Source organism: Mirounga angustirostris, unplaced genomic scaffold (assembly GCF_029215605.1).
Source record: "Mirounga angustirostris isolate CCGP_5_RB_7025 unplaced genomic scaffold, mMirAng1.0.hap1 SCAF_15, whole genome shotgun sequence".
In the NCBI taxonomy this organism is placed as follows: Eukaryota; Metazoa; Chordata; class Mammalia; order Carnivora; family Phocidae; genus Mirounga; species Mirounga angustirostris.
In genome coordinates, this window is record NW_026991723.1 from 82,391,932 (window position 1) to 82,413,467 (window position 21,536).

The 21,536-nt window shown below is 45.4% G+C and overlaps 1 protein-coding gene across 5 annotated transcripts in view; it reads right to left on the bottom strand.

Annotated features, from left to right (window-relative positions):
• The window catches only part of STRBP (spermatid perinuclear RNA binding protein), a 141,989-nt gene extending 137,093 nt beyond the window's left edge, over positions 1–4,896 (bottom strand). For 3 of the 5 annotated variants that reach the window (XR_010407828.1, XM_054509411.2, XM_045883115.3), the window contains exon 1: positions 4,740–4,896. The gene's annotated coding sequence lies outside the window, so the exon portion shown is untranslated. Of the gene's footprint in view, positions 1–4,721 lie in introns of all 5 variants that reach the window. The other 2 variants (XM_064579844.1, XM_064579845.1) reach the window with 2 other exon arrangements.
• Between the last annotated feature and the right edge of the window lie 16,640 nt (positions 4,897–21,536).

The following is a 21,536-nucleotide window of genomic DNA, read 5'->3' on the forward strand; positions in this document are numbered from 1 at the left end:
AACAGCGCATAACCTTTCAATAGGCTTGGAAATGTCAAAAGGATGGGTATTTGAGAACTAAAATTTAAAAAAGGAAAAAGTATTCAATAAATCTAAAGGAGGAAGTTTAATGCCACTAGAAGAGGGATAGCTCTATTTTTCTGTTCAAGTCACTTAGAATTAGTTGATTTTCTGCAAAATACACAAGAAAATGTATTTATTATTCCTGATTTAGGAAGTGAATTCACTGAGTGAGAGAAGTGCTCATCTCTGGAAAATCATGCTTAGAAGCGATGTCAGGCTATAGCCACAATGCAGAATGTCACAATCTTCTGCTCATACTCAAGAATTCAAATCGGCACCAACACTCAACTACAGAAATGAGCCAGAAAAGATAAGGAGACAGTAGAGCAAAGAATGAACAAACTTCAATTTGCAGACATCTCTGACATTCAGAGAAGCTTCATCTCTATCCAAGTTTCTCACTACAAATTAACCCACCTACTGCCAAATTCTGAAGCACCAATTATTATTTGACCAAAATAAAAAGAAAAAAGGAGTTAAGGAAATAACACCTATCCCCATATTTACATAGTTCTAATCTTCCTGAAAGACTTATACTTGTTTTATATAAACCATCTCAATTCTCATGGGAGGTAGACAGAGTCAAGTTTCTGGAGGAAAACAAGCACAAAGGGATTAAGTATCTTGTCCAGCAAGTCACCAGTGAAAATAAAACCAGACCCAATTATTTAGCCTACAAAGTCTAAATAACCTGCTTTCCTTGGTTCATAAACTTAGGACAATATTTTCAAGTGCCTACTAACTATCACAAACCATAGAACTTCACGGAACAATACATATAATCAGAACACTGTGCCAGAATTGAATATTCTGAGCAAGAAAATACTGCTTGCCCCAAATCAATAAAATGAACTAACACAATAGACTTAAAAAATGCAAGGAGGAAACAATAGCCATATTGGAGAGAATTTTCAAAGGTCACTCTATTCATCTTATATCCTACTGCTCAAATTCTCTGCCAGGGAGCCAAAGGGGCCAAACATGCTCCTTATAACATACCCTACACGTATATCAAATCTCAAAATACTGCAAAGAATTTCGATGAAAGGCATATTATGCTTGAAAAACCTTTCCCTCCAAAATAAAATCTTATAGCAATGCCTTCAGAACATTATTTTGTTGCCTTCATGATGCACTTTAAATCTGGATTTTTTTTTTTTTAAGATTTTATTTATTTATTTGACAGAGAGAGCCAGAGAGCACAAGTGGAGGGAATGGCAGAGGGAGAGGAACAAGAAGGCTCCCCACTAAGCAGGGAGCCCGACGTGGGGCTCGATCCCAGGACCCTGGGATCATGACCTGAGCCAAAGGCAGATGCTTAACCATCTGAGCCACCCGGGAGCCCCTAAATTTGGATTTTAAAAATGATTAGCTCCCAGTTTATTTTTTAAATATTTATATTTACAGATTCAGATTACTTAAAATGTGTTGTTCTGCTAAGCCCTCATTATGTTTAGGCAAGATTCCCACTTCCACTCAAACTTATTATTTGAACTTACAATGGCCGCATTAAGATACTTCCTAAACTGACAAAAGGAGAAAACTAATCAAACCAGAAAGCTTCCCAAGGTATCAAAGCAGACCTTTTATTTGAAATCATACTAGGTACTACATTACACACTACATGAAACCCACAAAGTGATAATTGAAGTTATTTCTGCAACATGATGAAATAATTTTTTTGCAAAATCTGACAAGACTGAATTTTCAACTGTCAAAAGGGAAATCGTTTTTCCAAGATTCTAGAAAACCCTGCTTACTAAGGCAGTCTCAAAGCAGTTTCCTTAATCCTTCCAAATCCCAAAGAATCTAACACAAGCCACAGAACACTGAATGAGACCTGCACTGAAATATCTGTGCTCAAACCCCTGAAGGTTATTTCCTGTGTCTGGCAAGCTGATTGGCTGTATGTCCACACAACCCCAAAAGTCTTTCCTCAATAAAGCTAACACTACACTCACTAACTCAAATCAAAATACCAGAAAATCCAAAAGCCTCCAACCAAATTTTACTTGAACTATTTGGCAGAAAAAGCCAACAACCTAGGATCAGTTATTTGCAACCTTGAAAGAGAGTTAAAGAATCGCAGATCTCCATTCCTGCCACTTTTAGGAGCTGGATGTACATTACCTCTGTCTGCCTCTAGCATGGGACTCAGATATTACATCACTCAAAGCCTGAAAACTGCCCCATTACCCAGAAAGCACCAGGGTAGCTGAGACACTGCACCAAGGTATCCCTTCCTCCCTGATACAGCCTTCGAATGCTACAGACACTGGGCCCTGCTCTCTCGCAGTTATCTTCACAAAGGCATCTGCCCTGCACCTGCTGCAATCCTATTTCTATTCACTTGTGGTGCACTCCACACAACCCTGTATGGCTCTTCCATCTGCACATTTGTCAGTGCAATGCACTAGGACAATATCCCACCACATACCTCCTCCAAACTTGGGAGTGTGTACTACTCAGCTCTCCCTTACCCCTTCCCCATTCACAGAGTTCTGGAACTAAAATCGGGCTTCTTGATTTTTCTGATCCTAGAGGCATGAACTTCCAAATATGTACAGGGTTTAATGTCCTCCATTTTTCATTAATATCATTCCAGGATCCACATACACACACTACACACATTCTTCAGTTCTACATACAGAATGTAATCCCCTCTCTTTTGTTTTGTTTTGGTTTTTGTTTTTTCAACTTCTGCACTCTGCCTTCTCTTTTATTTCCAGTGACCTAAAATTTTTGAACCCCTTTAATCTCTCAAGACTCAAAGTTTTCCAGTCTCTCCCCACTCTTCAGCACCCTGCTCCTGTTCCTTCCATTCTCTTTTAAGCAACCTGTTTTCCTAACTCTCTCAAACCTGAATAGTCATTTCCTGCCCCTAAACCTGGACAACGTGCTTCCCCTACCACCGCCCCAATCCAATACACAACCTATCCCTTTCTAGTCACAGACACATCCACACAACTCCCTACCTTGCCCTTCTTTTACCCCATTATATACTATGCATTCTTCTACGTCCTCTACCCAAAAATATCCTGTTTTCCCCCATTCTTCCCTCTCTTTCCTGCCCATCCACTTCTCTACCAGACAAAATCTAGCACCCCCAAGCTATGCTTCCCTCCCTCTACACACTGTATGTACTCCAGACCTGCATCCTTCCCCTTCCAACCTATCCCCTCCTACCTCCCTCTACTGATTTCCCTTCACACACGTACCACCCCCCCACCCCTTCTTCTCCCTAACTTCCCTCCACACTTCTGCCCCCAAAACATTTCCTTCCATCTGTTTTCATACTTCACCTGCCACTCCAAGAACATTTCCCTCACCCCCTACACCTTTGGCCCTCTACCTCACACATACTCCACTCCACCTGTCCTCTGCAGTGTCTCCCCAACCCCAAAGTTTCCTATCTTGCTGCTTCCCCACCTACATTTTTACTTCCCCTACCTACATCTATACTTCCCACAAGAACACTCTCCATTTCACTCACATCTGCTACCCGTTAAATACCCTGCATACCTCCTGTCCATCCCCGTCATCCTACTCCACTGTCCTCACTTCTCTCAAACTCTGGCCCTGCTCCAATCACCTTCCTCCCCCCCCCCATACTGTTCTCCCCTGAGCACCACTCACCAGTGAGACACCTGTCTTCTCCCCCCCTCCAACAACATGCCCTCCCTTCGCATGTCCCACGTGTCCAGCCTCAACACTCTCCTGCTTCCTTCTTGTCTTCCCTACACACCTCCTGACCAGACACAGTCCTCACATCCTTCACAGGTCTCCTGAAGCCTCTGGGCCTACCCTCACACACACCTCCCTGCAAACCTCCATTTCCCTCACCATCACTCCAGAGACCCCTAGACACCTCCGTCCCTCTCTCCCCACCACACTTCCCCCTACCTGCACATCTTCCTCCACATTTCCCTTCACATTTGTCCGGTGGCCTTCCTTAAATCTGCCCCCACTCCCTGCCCCTAACACGCAGCCCCGACCGGGACATCCGCTTCTTCCACTCCTCCCTCGAGTCCCTAATTTCCTCCTTCCATTCCCATCACGCTCGCCTCCACCCTCCCCAAAGCCTCCCTCACACCCTCCCGAACCCCCCCAGACTGCCCCCCACCCGCCTGAATGTCCTCCATCCCTCTCGCACTCGCCCTGGCCCCACTGGGCCCCCGAACCTGCCCGAAGGCCCTCCCGCTCCGTTGGGCCGGATCCCTCCACCCTTCATTCTCCCCCAAGTCTGCCCACACCCTCCGCCAGCCCCCCAAGCCTCGCTCCCAGCCCCTGCCCCCAATGTCCTCCAACACCTGCCCGGAGCCCCTCGCCCTCCATCCTACCGAGACCCCGGGCGCCGGGTCCCCCCACGCTGCCCACGCCCTCCCCTCACTCGGGGCCGGGACCCCGTCCCCCCGAAGGTGAGGAAGGCTGCCCGCTGCCCTTGCCCGAAGCGGCCGGGGCACCGCAGCGGCGGCCACAATGCCAGAGCCACGGGGGCCGGGATTGCTCCCTGTTCTCCGCCGGGGCCGCCGGGGCCGCCGCCGCCGCTGCTAAGGACGCACAACAAACAATGCGGGGCCCGGGCCGGCTCCGCCAACCGCCTCAACCGCCGCCTCAACCGCCGCCCGCCCGGGACGGCCCGCCGCGCAGGCGCCTACCCCGCCGCCGCAGCCTACCCGCACCGCCGCGCTCTGCCCGCGCCCGGTCCCCGCTCCCGCTCCGCCGCCGCCGCCACCTCGTCCGCCCGCGTCTCCGGCTCCTCAGCCCAGCGGCGGCGGCTGCGGCGGCTGCTGCCCTGGTGGCGCTCGCGGCTCCGGTCTCCGCTTCGGCGGCGGCGGCGGCGGCGGCGAGCACGTGACACCGCCCAGCGCGCCCATTGGCCGATACGGGGGGCGGGCCCGCGGCTGCTGGGGAACGGAAAGCCCGCCCCCTCGCTCGCCGCGCGCCCCCTCCACGCGCGCTCTGCCGTACCTGAGAGCGCCGGCCGGCGCCCGCCGGCGCCGGGCCGCGCCGCCGCCTGCGCCAACTGCGCACCTGGGAGCGCGCAGGGACCACACGCTGGTGGAGGCCGCATGCACCTGCGAGCGGACGCTTACGTAAGCTGCGTCCCCGCCTTTCTCCCGGCGCCGGGCCCCCGCCCGCTGCAGCACCTGAGCCCCGCTGCGCTAACAGCGTAACTGCTGCGGAGCGGGGACGAGCTGCGCAGAGAGGCAAGCGAAATGCACGGAAACTTCGTAACTTCCGAATCTGGGAGCGGCTCCCGGATGCCACTGCGAGCCGGCCTCTCCGGCCCCGCGCCCCAGTGGAGAGTGGCCCCCCCCAGCCCCAGAGGCTAAGCAGCGGAGTAGGCTGCTCAGCGCCTCCCCAGGTGGAGGACGGAGAGGCCAGTGGGCTTTGACTTGGTAAGAGGTTCTCTCCCAGCCTCCGCCCCTGCTACACTTACCAGCTGTGTGACCTTGACCAAATTAGAGAACCATTCTGATCGTCAGTTTTATGGTAGGGAAACTAGGACAATAATTCCGATTTAGAAGCTGTTGGAGAGATGCAAAAAGACAATAGGTGTGAATTCTCTCAGCACATAGCAGGCACGGAACAGAAGTTGCAGCTTAATCAGCAACCACCTCTCCTTTTCCCACCCAATGGACCTACCTGGGATTGAGTTTGAGGCCAGGACCTCTCTGACCTCATTGTTGTTGTGTCAGATTTTGGCTGAACACCTGTCTGGGCAGTGCTAAGGAAGAAATTAAGTTTTACTTTTTTGGTACAGCATTCTGCCAGCCAGTTCGGCCCCTTACTGAGTATCTGCTGCATGCCAGGTGCTGTGCTGGGTGTTAGGCTGCACAAGTGAATGAGACAAGGTCCTTGCCCTAAGGGAATTCCCAGCCTGGGGTGGGAAACAACCAGACCACCCAGCAGTAGGATTTGGAGAGCTGGAGGTCCAGGAGGGATCTCCCATAACAACCCCTTCTGGGCCTCTTCCCAGTTTTGTAACATGCCAGATTCAAATGTTTTAACAGCTCTGCTTCATTTGCAAGATAAAGTTTGAATACTCTAACTCTAAAAAGTTTTGGTGATCTGGCCTTAAGTTTCAAGGTGCATGCCCTTCCCTTTGCCCCTCCTTCTGGCCAACTTGACCCTCTAGCTACACTGAACTTCAGCACTGTAGTTGCCAGAGCCTGTAACACTTCTGAGCTGCCTGAGCCAGGAGCTAGGCCCTAAATCCCTTTCTACACCCTGTCCCCACCTCCTATCACCCTCACCTTTCTTTACCCTCCTGGAAGACTCCTTGGGGTTCTTAGTCAACTCGGAATGTATTCTCCCAAAACTTCTTTGGCTGCTTCAGACACATTGTCTAAATTCCTGCGCTTTGCATACAGCTCATTAAACCATGTACTCTTATAGCACTAGATTGTAATTGTTTGTCACATCCCTGGACTGTAAGCACCTTGAGGACTTGATTGGGTTAGGGAGGACTGCACAGGGAGGACTGCACATACACATGCAATGAGGTCATTAAAGCTGGGCTTTCCAAGAAGAACATGAATCTGCTTGGAGGAGAAGAGCTGCTGCTGTGTAAAGGTCTGGGTTCTGTGCACACTAGCTGTGTGACCTTGGAAAATCAGTCTCTCTAGGTCTTAGATAACTCATCTGTCAAGTGGGACCATAATACTGCATACCTCGTTATAAGGATTCAGTGAGGCAGTATATCTCAGGCACTCAGTATAGTGCCTGGCATTAGCTCAATTTCTAAATTGTTTTAAGTAGGTAGACTGCAGAGCATTAAACATTCATTGGTGTCACTTATTTCAATATCTTTATTGGGTTTATAACTCCAAACATTCCTGACCAAAAAACATGCAAATGATATAAAAGTAAAGAAACTAAAAATTTCAAGTGTGCCTCTCACTCTACTCCCTCTACCCCTAATCCCACATCCCAGGGCAGTTACCACTAACTTTTTCATGTCCTACAGTATATGTCCAGAGAGAGAAGAAAACTGCAAAAAATTACATGTCTATGATGTGTGTGTTATACTTGGATTTTGCATAGAAAAAGGCTAGAAAGGGTTAAACACCAACTACTACTGTTATTCCTCGAAAGTAGAGCTAGGGGTGGGGATGGGCACTTTGAATACTTCTGCATTGCTTTAATTATTTAAGAATCATATATATAACTAAAATAAATATATATATAACACATTTTTAAATGTTATTGAGGTATGTTTACATATCCTAAAACTCATGCATTTCAAGAGCACAGATCAAGGATTTTTAGTAATGTTACCAAGCGATGCAACATCAGTATGTCAGTTTTAGAACATTTATGGATGCCCCATAAAATCCCTCAGACCCATTTACTGTTAATCCCATTCCCACTCCCAGCCACAGGCAACCACTAATCTATTCTGTCTCTATATTTTCGCTTTTTCTGGATATATTAGATACATTTTTTTAAATCAAATAGATGTTTTAGAAAAAAAGTGTTTTTACCTCATAATCCCACCTAGTGATAGTAATCATATTCATATTAATTACATATAATATTAATATTACATTTATTGCTCCAAATTTGCCCTGTGCATATAAATATATATAACTTTTACAAAGGGAGATTATAGTATACCTTCAGTTTTGATTTTTTTTACTTAACAATATAAAGTAAATACACCTCTTTTTATGTTACCGAACACTCTCTTGCATAACGTGTCTTAAGAATCATTTAATTAAACCAAGACCCTATGTTGGGTATCTGGGTCTTTTTCCAGTATTTCCAGTTATAAATATGGTAAGGTACTAGATATTGTAAAGTTATAGAACTCGATGAGCTTTAAAATCACACCTAAATTCAAATACGAGCACTTGTTGTTTCATCCATTCATTACACAAATATTTACCGAGAACCTACTACCTGCTAGTAGATACAAAAGCAAGAAAACAGCTACACTGCCCTACCCCTATGGCCCTAGACGTCAATGTACATTGCTCAAATAACACTGAATGGCCCACAGAGAAGGGAGCAACCAACAGAGGGGGATAGATGGGCTTCTCAAAGGCTCTCTGAAGAGGCATCTTTGGAACATACACTTGGCACGTCACTCTGCCATTTTTACAAAAGGTGCTTGGTAGGGACGCCTGGGTAGCTCAGTCAGTTAAGTGTCTGCCTCTGGCTTAGGTCATGATCTCAGAGTCCTGGGATCGAGAGCCCCGCGTCAGGCTCTCCACTCGGTGGGGAGTCTGCTTCTCCCTCTGCCTACAGCTCTGCCTGCTTGTGCTCTCTCTCTCTGTCAAATAAATTTTAAAAATCTTTCTTTCTTTTTTTTTTTTTAAAAAGGTGCTTGGTAAAAGGAGTTGGATTGGTAACTTGTGAGAGCAGTGGGCAGCCCTTCCCAGTTCCTGGTGCCTGACCTCCCTTAGCTCTTTGGACCTTCACATCTCCCCACTGAAGAGAAGAAAACAGAGGAAATTGAAGCCCAGATAAGGAAGTGAATTGCCCAGAGTCACCAAGCCAGGAAAGGGCACAGCTGAAATTGAACTCTGGTCTGACTTCTAGCCCAGGGCTCTTGGTCCCCAGCGCTACTGCCCTCTATAGAGGGTGGTCATCTTTGAAGAACCACACTGAGAAAGAGGCAGAAAACATGCAACACTATACTCTCTGATACAAGAGATACTAGCCACATGTGGCTATTTAAATTTAAATAAATGAAAATTAAATAGGGGCACCTGGCTGACTTAGTAGAGCATGCAACTCTTCTTAAAGATTTTATTTACTTATTTGAGAGAAAGAGCATGGGGGGGGGCAGGCGGAGGGAGGGCAGAAGGAAAGGGACAAGCAGACTCCCCACTGAGCACGGAGCCTGAGTGGGGCTCCTGAGCTGAAGTCAGATGTTCAACTGACCGAGCCACCTAGGCACCCCAAGCATGTGACTCTTGATCTCAGTGTTGTAAGTTCGAGCCCCACATTGGGTGGAGAGATTACTTAAAAACAAAATCTTGGGGTGCCTGGGTGGCTCAGTCATTAAGCGTCTGCCTTCGGCTCAGGTCATGGTCCCAGGGTCCTGGGATTGAGCCCCGCATCGGGCTCCCTGCTCTGTGGGAAGCCTGCTTCTCCTTCTCCCACTCCCCCAGCTTGTGTTCCGTCTCTCACTGTGCCTCTCTCTGTCAAATAAATAATTAAAATCTTAAAAAAAAAAATCTTTTAAAAAATTGAATTAAATTGAAAATACAAACAAATAAAACATTTCTGTCATTGTAGAAAGTCCTATTAGCGCTGATCTAGAGGAATAATAACAATATTATCGTAGTAGAAATAGCAATAATACCTTACTTGTATATTATTTTCAAAGCAGTTGCCCTGGGAATAGAGAGTTCAGTCTGGTCTCCTTATCCGTCATTTCCCTACCCCTCTCCCTACCATAGGCCAGCTCTACAGAAAGAAGCTGAAGACAGAAAGGTGGCTAGTCATGCTGTGGGTGAAGGGTAGGACACAGGGGATGTGACATCCTTCAACTTCTTGCCATCATGTTTCTAAATCCACCTATGCATCTCCAGCCATTCCCTCCTTCCCTCCTTTTACAAAAATCAGCCCTCTCACCAAAGACCAGGTCTTTTTCCTGGGCCTGGATGTCCTTTCCTACCCTCTAAGGAAGTTTACTCTTTAATCCACCATTCTCTGCTATGTCAGCCTCTCCTTTCCCTACTAGATTCTTTAGATTCTATTGCCCAAATAATCTTTTCCATTCTAAGGGAGGAAGAAAGGGAGGGAGGAAAGAAACAGATTCAAAGGTGATCCCATGCACCTTACAGTTGAGAAGCATTGACCTAAGATCAATAGCTACAGATACCAGTTGAAGACTAGAATACCGCAACAGAATCACTATTGGTGACCTGATTTTCGGAAACGGTAAATAACTCTTGGTAGAGTCTTGAGCACAATAAGGTATAATCTTCATTCACCTTGCATAGTATTTGCCTCCCTGGAATAGTAAAATCACACTAGAATATATTTTGTCTCTGTATGAAAATTGGGGTTAGTTGTTAGGCTCAGATCATTGCACAGAAGACTTTCCACTACATAAATGTCCAGTGTGACATTCAAAGGTCATGCGGGACTATCCATGCAGGGAGGGACATCTGGCATTCCTGGATTCCCCCCAGGAAATGCCATTATGACTACCCAAACTCCACCACAAATGTCTAAAAGGCCCATGTGAGAATTATGGCTCTAGACTCTCATGCAACGGCCTACTCAGGATTTCTATCTGGATGTCTCACATGCTACTGGACTGTCCGTAACTTCCAGATCTTTCCCCTAAACCTCAAACACATTGCCCCTACTGTCCCCCATTTCAGTTCCTTTATCGAGGCTACTGATAGCTGATAGCTACTGATTTTGAATGATCACTAAGCTGAAGGTTTCATGTAGGCAGACTGTTTGATTTGTTCTACTTGTATGCCTTTGAATCCTGCCAGGCATATAGTAGTCACTTAATAAATATTTACTGAGTGAATACCCAGAAAATTTTCCCATCCTCCTTCCTCAGGGAACAAACCCCAAAGAAGACAAGAAGGTAACAGGGATTCCTGGTCAGGAAGTTCCCACTTCTTACAGGATTTCTTCTAATATCCCCGATACTTTCCTCAGCCAAAAATGCACAACAGCCCAAAGCTGCTGCTGAAACTCTCCCACCAAAACTGTCTCACAGCAAGGGGAGATGGAGACAGCCTCTCTGAAGGTCTGGGGATGAGGCCCAAATTCATCAGCCTCAAGCACAAAATTTCTTTGAAGTCTCATGTTTTATCTCTAAAATCCATGCAAACTGTACCTTCTATTCCCATGTTTGTTTCCATAGGCAAATAGTTTTGATTACTTCCCTTTAGGAGAAAAATTCAAAGCCCATTTTTCCAATTCCTCAAGTAGACATTCACACTTCAGGAAGATGCTCCTGATCTGTCCTGTGGCTCTGAGTATTTCCTGGCACACCACCACCTAGCCCTGGTGATAATTATACTAACAGTCAACATTTATTAAGCCCTTATTATACACCAGGCAGTATATTAAGCACTTACCATGCATTGTGTCTCTAATCCTTGCAACAATCCTATGAAGTGGGTACAATTTTCGTCTTCATTTATCATTGGAGAGACTAAGGCTCCAAGAAGGTAAGTCACTCGCACTACGTCACAGAGCCGATAAGTTGGAGACTTGGGATTCAACTCGGTGCTCTCAATTACTACCCTGTCCACCCCAGTTTGAAAAGCAAGCTTCTACACTTTTAGAGCAAAAGCTTTCAGACAGCAGGAAAGCCCTAAGAAATCACAAAGCAGGGAAAGTACAGAGGTGTCTGGTTCTCTTGGTGGACACATTTATAGAGGTCACAAGTTATAAGAAAAGTTTCTACATATGTGTCTAGGTTTCAATTACAATCTACCAATAATAATAAGTATATTCTGGATCACTGGGACAGCCGCCTTGTAAATGATTCCTGGCACCCCAAATTTAGTGCTCATATTGGTGCAAAAGTGACTGCCTAAAGTGACAATTTTAATGCTAAATGCAGATATCTTAGATCAGGGGTCAGATTTTCAAGCCAGCAAACTGTCCCCTTTAAAATGGTGATTCTCAGGGCGCCTGGGTGCCTCAATCGGTTAAGCGGCTGCCTTCGGCTCAGGTCCTGATCCCAGGGTCCTAGCATCAAGCCCCACATCAGGCTCCCTCTCCCTCTGCCTGCCTCTCTGCCTACTTGTGCTCTCTCTCTATCTCTCTGTCAAATAAATAAATAAAATCTTTAAAAATAAATAAACAAAATAAACTAAGATGGTGATTCTCAATGAGGTGTAATTTTGGCCCCTATACACACAAACATTTAACAAGGTCTAGAGACATTTTTAGTTGTAACAACTGGCATCCAGTAAGTAGGGACCGGGGATGCTGCCAAACATCCTTCAATACACAGGATCATCAGGGCACCTGGGTGGCTCGGTTGGTTAAGTGTCTGCCTTCGGCTCAGGTCATAATCCCAGGGTCCTGGGTTTGAGCCCCACATCAGGGTCTCTGCTCAGCCAAGAGCCTGCTTCTCCCTCTTCCTCTCCCTCTGCCTGCCATTCCCCCTGCTTGTGCTCTCTCTCTCTCTTTCTCTCTGTCAAATAAATAAAATCTTTAAAAAAAAATACACAGGATCAACGCCCCCCCCCATACCAAAGGATCATCAGCCCAAAATGTCAATAGTGCTGGGCTATAGAAAGCTTTAAAAGGGTTTCTATAGGGGAGAAAGTGAACAGAGTGGAAGGGAACAGATTGGAAGTGAGGCTTCTCTGAATGAGACTTGTTAGATATCTTTCACTTTGAAATCTCATAAATGATTCATGTAAATATTTAAATCATTAAATTATATAAATTTTTTAATCTCTAAAATGAAAAACAAGCCAAAATATGAACATAACTTTATATCAGGTTGATAACAAGACCACATAGGGAAAAAGAATCACTCCAATTGACCTTAAAACAAAGTATTTTTGACTATCTATCGTTAATGAGATATATGCTAAGGATAAAGGGAAAAAAAACAACAAAGAAATCTTAAAGTCTCAATAGTCTTAGTAATGATATTAATATTGCTACTTTAAAATATGTCTATCATGGGGCGCCTGGGTGGCTCAGTTGGTTAAGCGACTGCCTTCGGCTCAGGTCATGATCCCGGAGTCCTGGGATCGAGTCCCACATCGGGCTCCCAGCTCAGCAGGGAGTCTGCTTCTCCCTCTGACCCTATCACCTCTCATGCTGTTTCTCTCTCTCTCTCTCTCTCAAATAAATAAATAAATAAAATCTTTAAAAAAAATATGTCTATCATGGGTTAAAACATATTAGTAGTGACATCAATGCTGTTAAGATCCAAAATTTTTAGGACAAAAGTGATACAAATATAGTATCAAAGGAGTTAAGTAAAAAAACATAATCTTAAATTTCAGTTGGAAACTTCGGCATTGCTATTCAACTCTCTTTCGGAAATTTCATAAAAACTGGAGGGTTCTGTTTAAAAATAAAATTTGAGCATTTATTCTGCCTTTTATTATGGACTAAATTTCAGGTAACCAAATACCCCCAGAGGATGAGAAAAAGTTCTATACAAAAGAACTTCAGCTAATAAATCAGAAGGAATGCTAAAATTAGATCATCACTATTTTGCAAACCCTAATAATATACCTGATTTAGGCAATGGTCATCAATAGATGGTAAAATTTTTGAGCCAAGGATTGATAGGGAACATTACAATTACAATGAAGAAATAAGGGTATCACTCCCTGAATCCCCTGATAAATGTTAGCATCACTAAAAGTTACATGAACATACATTCTGTGCCTCCTGGTAAGGTGCATTCTAAAATACACAGCATCTCTATTTGGGCCAAAAATGTTTAGTCTGAATCCAATGAAACTTTTAAATAAAACTTATCTGCAGGAAATAAGGGGCAAAAGGAACAAGTAATGACACACCATAAAGAAACAATCGGCAAAATTCAGAACGGGTGATCTTCTACAAGACAACTGGCCCAGTTACTTCAACAAGTTAGTAACATGAAAAAAGAAAATCTGGGGGTTAGGAAAGGGAAGAAGAAGGGATTGTTCTAGATTACAAGTGACTTTTAAGAGTTTTAACAGGAGCACCTGGCTGGCTCAGTCAGTGGAGCATAGGACTGTTGATCTCAGGGTTGTAAATTCGAACCCACATTGGGTGTAGAGATTACTTTAAAAAAAAAGAGCTTTAAGAACGAAATACAATGATGGACCTCCTTTATATCTCCATTTGGACAGACTACCAGTGAAAAGACATTTTCTAGACAAACATGGAAATTTGGATGTATACTATATATTAAATGCCAGTAAGGAATTATTGTTGATTTTTTCAGGTGTTATCATGGCCTTGTAGTTGTGTAATAAAATCTTCCTTTTTAAAACTGCAAACTGGGGCACCTGGATGGCTCAGTTGGTTGAGCGTCTGCCTTTGGCTCAGGTCATGGTCTCAGGGTCCTGGGATTTAGCCCCACATCGGGCTCCCTGCCAGGCGGGCAGACTGATTCTCCCTCTCACTCTCCCTCTGTGCTCTCTCTCTCAAATAAATAAATAAAATAATTTAAAAAATAAAATAAAACTGCAAACTGAAGCATTTAAGATAGGGTTGCGGGGCACCTGGGTGGCTCAGTCGTTAAGCGTCTGCCTTCGGCTCAGGTCATGATCCCAGGGTCCTGAGATGGAGCCCTGCATTGGGCTTCCTGCTCCGCGGGAAGCCTGCTTCTCCCTCTCCCACCCCCCCTGCTTGTGTTCCCTCTCTCGCTGTGTCTCTCTCTGTCAAATAAATAAATAAAATCTTTAAAAAAGAAAAGGATAGGGTTGCAAGATAAAATACAAGGTTGCACAAAACATACTAAAAAATTACTTATTGTTATCCAGTTTAACTGAGTGTCCTGTATTGTCATTTACTAAGTTGGCAACCCTAATTTAGGGGTGAGATGATATGACATCATGCTCCAGTAAGGGAAAAAAAAGGTGGAGCCATGGATTAAATACAGTATGACAAAATAGAAATGATTGTTGAAACTAGATGAAGGTTCACTGTGCTCTCTGCATCTGGTTATATTTGGAAATTTTTATAAGAAAAGCTTTTTTAGGGGTGCCTGGGTGGCTCAGTCGTTAAGCATCTGCCTTCGGCTCAGGTCATGATCCCGGGGTCCTGGGATCGAGCCCCACATCGGGCTCCCTGCTGAGCAGGGAGCCTGCTTCTACCTCTTCCTCTGCCTGCCACTCCCCCTGCTTGTACTCTCTCTCTCTCTCTCTCTGTCAAATGAAAAATAAAATATCTTTTTTTTTTAAGATTTTATTTATTTATTTGACAGAGAGAGACACAGCGAGAGAGGGAACACAAGCAGGGGGAGTGGGAGAGGGAGAAGCAGGCTCCCCGCGGAGCAGGGAGCCCAATGCGGGGCTCGATCCCGGGACCCTGGGATCATGACCTGAGCCAAAGGCAGATGCTTGACAACTGAGCCACCCAGGTGCCCCAAAAATAAAATGTCTTTAAAAAAAAAAGAAAAGCTTTTTAAATGGAGAAATTAATATATTACTCAGGTTTTAGAAACAGCCCAATTCTAGCCTGGTCCCCTTATCTCAGAAAAGGAAATGAAAGCCCAGAGAGGGGAAGTGATTTGCTTGAAGTAAAACAGCAAGTGAGCAGCAGAACTGGGACTGAGCTCTAGGTCTCCTGACTCAAAGATCCGAGCTGCTTCCATTTCCACCAAGTGGACAAAGGCAGTGCCAGGTGTTTCGGGCTGAAAGCCCGGGTGGTCTAGCATCCCTGTCTGAGCTAGCATGCTCAAGAGGGGCAGGGTTGGGAGAAATGAGATGATGTACATTAACAGGAAAGTGTCCAGCTGTAGAACTTAAGGGACACCTGCTGGAGTGGGGTATGTAGCCGGTTCTGAAACATCTCTGAGCATCGTTTCATGTTCCAAAAGGAGAACAATAATACTTATCTCCAGGTTGTCATGAGCATTAAAATGAAAAGCATCTAGCACGGTGCCTAGTGTTAGCAAAGATTGATGAAAATATATGACACTCTGGTTAGCTCTTTCTGTGTAACAACCACCCTAAAATTTACTGGCTTAAAACAATTTATCATTGTCTCTCATGGTCCTGTGGGTTGACTGGGCTCAGCTGGGCCGTTCTCACTTGGGATCACTCACGCGCTTGTACCCAGATGTCAGCTGGGGCTGGATTCATCTGAAGGCTCAGTGGGCTGAACATCCAAGATGGCACACTCATGGACTTGGCACCTGACACGGTTATTGGCCGGGGAGCTCAGCTAAAATGTTAGCTGGACTACCCCTACGTAGCCTCTTTATATATCTTGGGCTTCTCACAGCAATAGCTCTTCTAGACTATTAAAGATTAGTCCTGGGACCCGCCCAGTGTCCCTTCCCCTGTGTTCAGTCGGTCAAAGTAGTCACAGGCCAGACCTGATTCAAGGGAGTAGAGACTAGACTCCATGGGGGAATGCAATGCATGTTCTGGGAGGGAAGGAACTGACGGGCCATCCAGGGAGGAGGCAAGCTACACAGATGGGTACAGCGACACTTCTGGAACATGGGGAAATGCCTTTTCCCCTTGTTCATCGCACAGTTTAAACCCCTCTCAAACCCACCCCCTTCTCTCTGTCCTCTCTGCCACTATCTCAGTCCACCTCTGGGAGAGTGCTGACCTCATCTTCCCTCATTCTGTTATTGGGTAATTGTTGCATGCTCCCCAAGAGCTTTCTAGAAGACCAGAGAGCCAAGATAAAATGAGCAACTTAGTAAGGTGAAACTACTTACTGGCTCACTGAAACATTTAAAGGGAAGAATTGCCAGGTCTTCTGTGTCTGCCCCTGCTGGTCACTACGTCCCTTTCCAAAGCTCACTTCTTAAAAACAGGTCACAGAACTCATCCTTCCTGAGTCCCAGAGAGTTTGGATTTCTTTAAAAATAGCTTGTTCTTCAAGTGCAAAAAATAACATCTGAGACGTTTGTTTAAGTGTGAAACACACCTTTGTCATGACTCAGTACAGGCTGAACGGAAGTTTATTAAACTTTCCAAAAAGAAAAATTTCCTCTTGAACTAAGCAAGCCTGAGAAACAACAGCTCGGGAAAGCGGAGGGGAGCAGAGACAGGTGGAAAGTGAGAAAGGCGGGAATAGATCTTTCTCATCTCTGAGGCTTTCTCGTGTGTGCCGTTCTTTCCACCTTGAAAGACCTTCCTCTTCCAGCCAGCCTGACAATGTTCTCCTCCTCCTGGAAGCCTAATTTAAATTTCACCTCTGTGAAGCCTTTTCTGACCCCTCCAGGCAGAGTTACTCACTCCCTCTTTGTTCTCAAAACACTTTGTACACGTCTTTATTATTAGCACATTGTATTGAAGTTGTCCGTTTACAGGTCTGTCTCCCTTCTTAGACTGTGAACTTCTCATCAGCAGGGGCAACCGGGTGAGTCATCCCCAAGCCCCTCCACCTGGCGCCAGGCCTGACACAGATGGGGTGTTGGGAGAGGTTGTTGGTAAGAGACGGTCTCACTGGGAGACACATTAAATCCTGAAGGGAGTGCTTTCATTCCTCTGCTGCTTTCCAAACGCCTCCTGACTCTCTCCACACCCTCCTGTCAAGCCTTCCCATCTACCTGCATCGAGCCCGTGTGCTCGGCCTCCACTCCGGACACAATGGCAGAACAGTCCCCCCTGCTCCCTGAGGCCAACTCCTCCCCATGTCCCCTGGATCACATGCCCTTGATCCTGCAGTTGTCCCCCTTTCTCCCACATCACTGATAATTTTCCCTTTCTAGTAAATTATTTCCACAACAGAGAAATACTCTGTACTTTCAGCTAAATGCACACACCCAGAGCCTCATTTCTCTGCAATTATCCTAATTCCCTGATCAAACCCCTCCACTCTGCTCCATTTAATCTTCAGATCACCAGCGGCTTCCATGTTGCCAAATCCAAATGGTTTGTTCTTTCTCCACCTCAGCTTACCTGTCTCCTCAGCAGCACTCAACACTTGATCCCACTCTCTCTAGAAGCATTCTCTTCCTAGACTTCCACACCCTCTCCTTATCTTCCACCTCACTGGCCCCTCCTTCTTGGTCTCTGGTCTCCCAGGGCTGGATCCTCCCCCTTTAGTCCAACCTCTGAATGTTGCAGTGCCTCCGAACTCAGTCTTCAGATCTCCTCACTGTCAAACTCTTTCCCTAAGTGATCCATCCAGTCTCAAGATTTGATGTAGCCCTTGATAATACTGGGGTTTCTGAATATCTAGAACTCCAACCTGGACTTCAGACTCAATGGCTAACTGCTTACTCAGGTCTAAAAGGCATCTCAAACTTAACATAACTAAAACCAAACTTTTGATCCATCTGAACCCATCAGTTCCTTATCTCAGTAAAGAGCACCACAATTCACCCAGTTGCTCAAGCCAATGGCTTTGGACTTCTTAATCTCTCCTTCTCCCAGACCCATATCCAATATTTCAGGAAATTCTATTGGCTGTGCCTTCAAAACATACCACTTTCCCCACTCCAACTACTGTCCAAGCAATAACCTTTCAGTTGGCTCCCCCTGCTTTCAGTCTCTTCCAACCCAGTAGCCAGAATGAGCCTTTGGAAACAAAGCTCAATCTTGTATACAATCGCCCAACGGCTTCTTCCCCTACAGCTGAAATAAAAATCCCAAGTCCTTATCGTGCTCTGCAAAGTCCCACACAGTCTGGGCCCTGCCTGCCTCTCCTACCTCATTTTTCCCGCTCTCCCTCACCCACTGAGCCCCAGCCACATTGAACTCCTTGCTGTTTCTCAAACATGAAGCATGTTGCTGCTTCAGGGCCTTTGCACTTACTGTTTTCCTCCCAATCTCTAAACATCTGTATGGTTCACTTCATTCAGGTTTCTGCTGTTTTCACTTATCCAAAGAGGCCTTCCTTAACCAGTCCATCTAGAATAGCCCTCTGTAATCCCTTATCCTGCTTTACGTTTCTTCTTAGCACTTTTGAATTTCATATTATATGGTACACTGATTTGTGTTTGATTGTATGCCTCTCTACATAGATTGTAAGCTCCACAAGAGCAGTACTCGGCCATGTCAGTTACAGCTGTCTCCCTAATGCCTAGAAAAGTGCCTGGTAGACAGTCAGTGTTCAATAAATATTGATTGAGGGCGCTGGGTGGCTCAGAAGGTTAAGCGTCTGCCTTCGGCTCAGGTCATGATCCCAGAGTCCTGGGATCGAGTCCCACATCGGGCTCCTTGCTCAGCAGGGACTCCTTGGGAGCCTGCTTCTCCCTCTGCTTCTCTCTCTCTCTCTGTCTCTCATGAATAAATAAATAAAATCTTTAATAAATAAATAAATATTGATCAAATGCATGACTACCTGACTGAGTGAATGAATGAATTCACTTCTATCTACTGCCCCTGTTTTAGGACAGGTTTCAGCCTCTTCCATCTGTGTGACAGACTGCAAAATAGGACCACAAATTCATCCCACTGAATGCGAACTCCTTTGTAATGTGATTTTGCCATGCCTCCTATGAAGAGGCAGAGTCTATGTTTCCCAGTGCTCGAATCTGTGCTGGCCTTGTGAATTGCTCTGGCCAATGAAAGGAGGCAGAAGTAACATTACATGACTCCCAAGGCCAGACCTTAAAAAACCTGGCAGCTTCTACCAGCTTCCCCCGCCCCGCCCTTTGAATACCATCCTGAGAGCACCGTGCCGAGAAGACATCAAGAATGAAAGACCACGTTGAAAGATGTCCAGCTGTTCCGGCTAGGCCGGCCTCCAGCCAACCCCCCAAATGAATGCAGCTGCATGAGGGAGCACAGGTGAGGCTTGCGGAAGAAATGCCCAGCCAACCCACAGAATCCGGAGATATAAGAAATCATTGCTTTAAGCCCCTAGATTTGCGGGCTGTTTCGTTACACGTGTATGAAACCCTCCATGACCCAGCCTCTACAGACCTCTTCAGCCTCATCTGCAGATACAGATGGCACCCTTGGGGGGCTCAGCAGCTGCCAGGAGGAACCGTTCTCAGACACTATGGACATCAGAATTACTGGGGAGAACTTCAAAAATTCTAGTGCTCAGGCTCCTCCCCCAGGGACTCAGATTTAATTGGTCTGAAATGGGACCCAGGCAACAGTATTTTTTAAAAGCTCTCAGGGGGATGCTAATGTGTAGTCAGGGTTGAGAACCATTGAGCTGGAGGATCTAGAAGTGTATTTTGAAATTGCTGATCTTGCCTTCAAGGAAATTCAAAAGTTTCAAGGAAAGATTAAATTATGCTTAGTGCCCTTTTAGCATTAAGTAAGCAATATAGTGTTCTAAGTTTTGGGAAACTGGTAATAGACTCTAGGAAAACATTCTTTAATTATGTGAAGCATTAAATGATCAATACTTTATTTCGTCAAATTCGAAGACACACCCTTTTCATATTTTAATGTTTCTGAGATCAGGCTCCATCTTATTATTAAATGTGTACCCTTCATGTTACTTTATTTCACAGAAAACAGTAAGACTTAGACTAAAGGCGTGTCTTATTGCCAGCAGTGATTACAATCAAGGACACCTCTTTCTGGGACACAGCCTCGTGTCCCAGCCTCTTCGATTCCAACTGATTCTCCTATCAACATCATGAGGTGGGGCTCTTGAACTTCATTTTATTTATTATAACTGCTACAATTTATTGAGCTTTTACCTTGGGCCAGACACTGTTCTAAGCACTTTGCAAATACTATTTCATTTAAGCCCTGCAGAACCTAAAATGTGACCACCTTTTATGCACAGGAAGCTGAGGCTCATGGTCACGCAGCTGAGAGGCTTGGGGAATGTGGATTATTGTCTGCAAGGACTCTGAAAATGCCATGGGGTTTTCAGGAGATGGTGCACCCTGCTTGTTTCTCAGAATAAAGTACAGATGACTTAAACATGACATTCTTCAAGGCCTTTTGCAATCCGTCCCAAATCCATATTGCAATGGTAATGAGAAATCCAGAGCGCCCAGGTAGAGAATAGCCAGCAGCTGAGAAGAATCGCAGTAGTTGGGGCGCCTGGGTGGCTCAGTCGTTAAGCGTCTGCCTTCGGCTCAGGTCATGATCCCAGGGTCCTGGGATCGAGCCCCGCATCGGGCTCCCTGCTCCGCGGGAAGCCTGCTTCTCCCTCTCCCATTCCCCCTGCTTGTATTCCCTCTTCGCTGTGTCTCTCTCTGTCAAATAAATAAATAAAATCTTAAAAAAAAAAAAAGAATCGCAGTAGTTGAATCAGCCCAGCAACAAGGCCCTCTCAAGAATAATAATATTAGTGAGAGTTTTGAGTGCAAGACACTATTATAGGTGTACAGACATGAATTCATTTAATCCTCAGTATACTCCCTATCTTCCCTGTCTAGCAGATGAACAGACTGAAGCAACAAAGCAAAGCCACACAAAGCTTTCTGGGCAGAGCTAGGTTTGAACCCCAATAGCCTGAATCTGGAGCACATTCTTCACCAGGAAGTCCAGAGCCTCTCAGTTCCTCTTCTTTAGATTCTGCCCCTTGGACCTTTTCTTTCTGAGCCTGGTTCTTTGTCCTTTCCTCTAAGCACTGCAGCCTTCCAATAAATTCCTTTTTTACTCACGAGACCGAGTAGGTTTCTGTTGCCTAGACTAAGAAACCTTAACTAATTAAAGTGTTATTACTCCTGTTTGCAGGTGAGAAGTCTGAAGCTCTGGGAGGCTAAGGAACTAAAATCACCAGCTAGTCTCGTAATGAAAATATTGGTCATAGTAGCTAGCATTTATTTGAATTATGTAGCATCAGATGAGTGCTTACTGCAAGGCAGGCTCTGTGCTAAGGGATTTACCTAAATGATCTCATTTAAGCGTCACAAAAACCCAAATTATGTTTTTGATTGAGATGGGATTGATTCACATGCCACA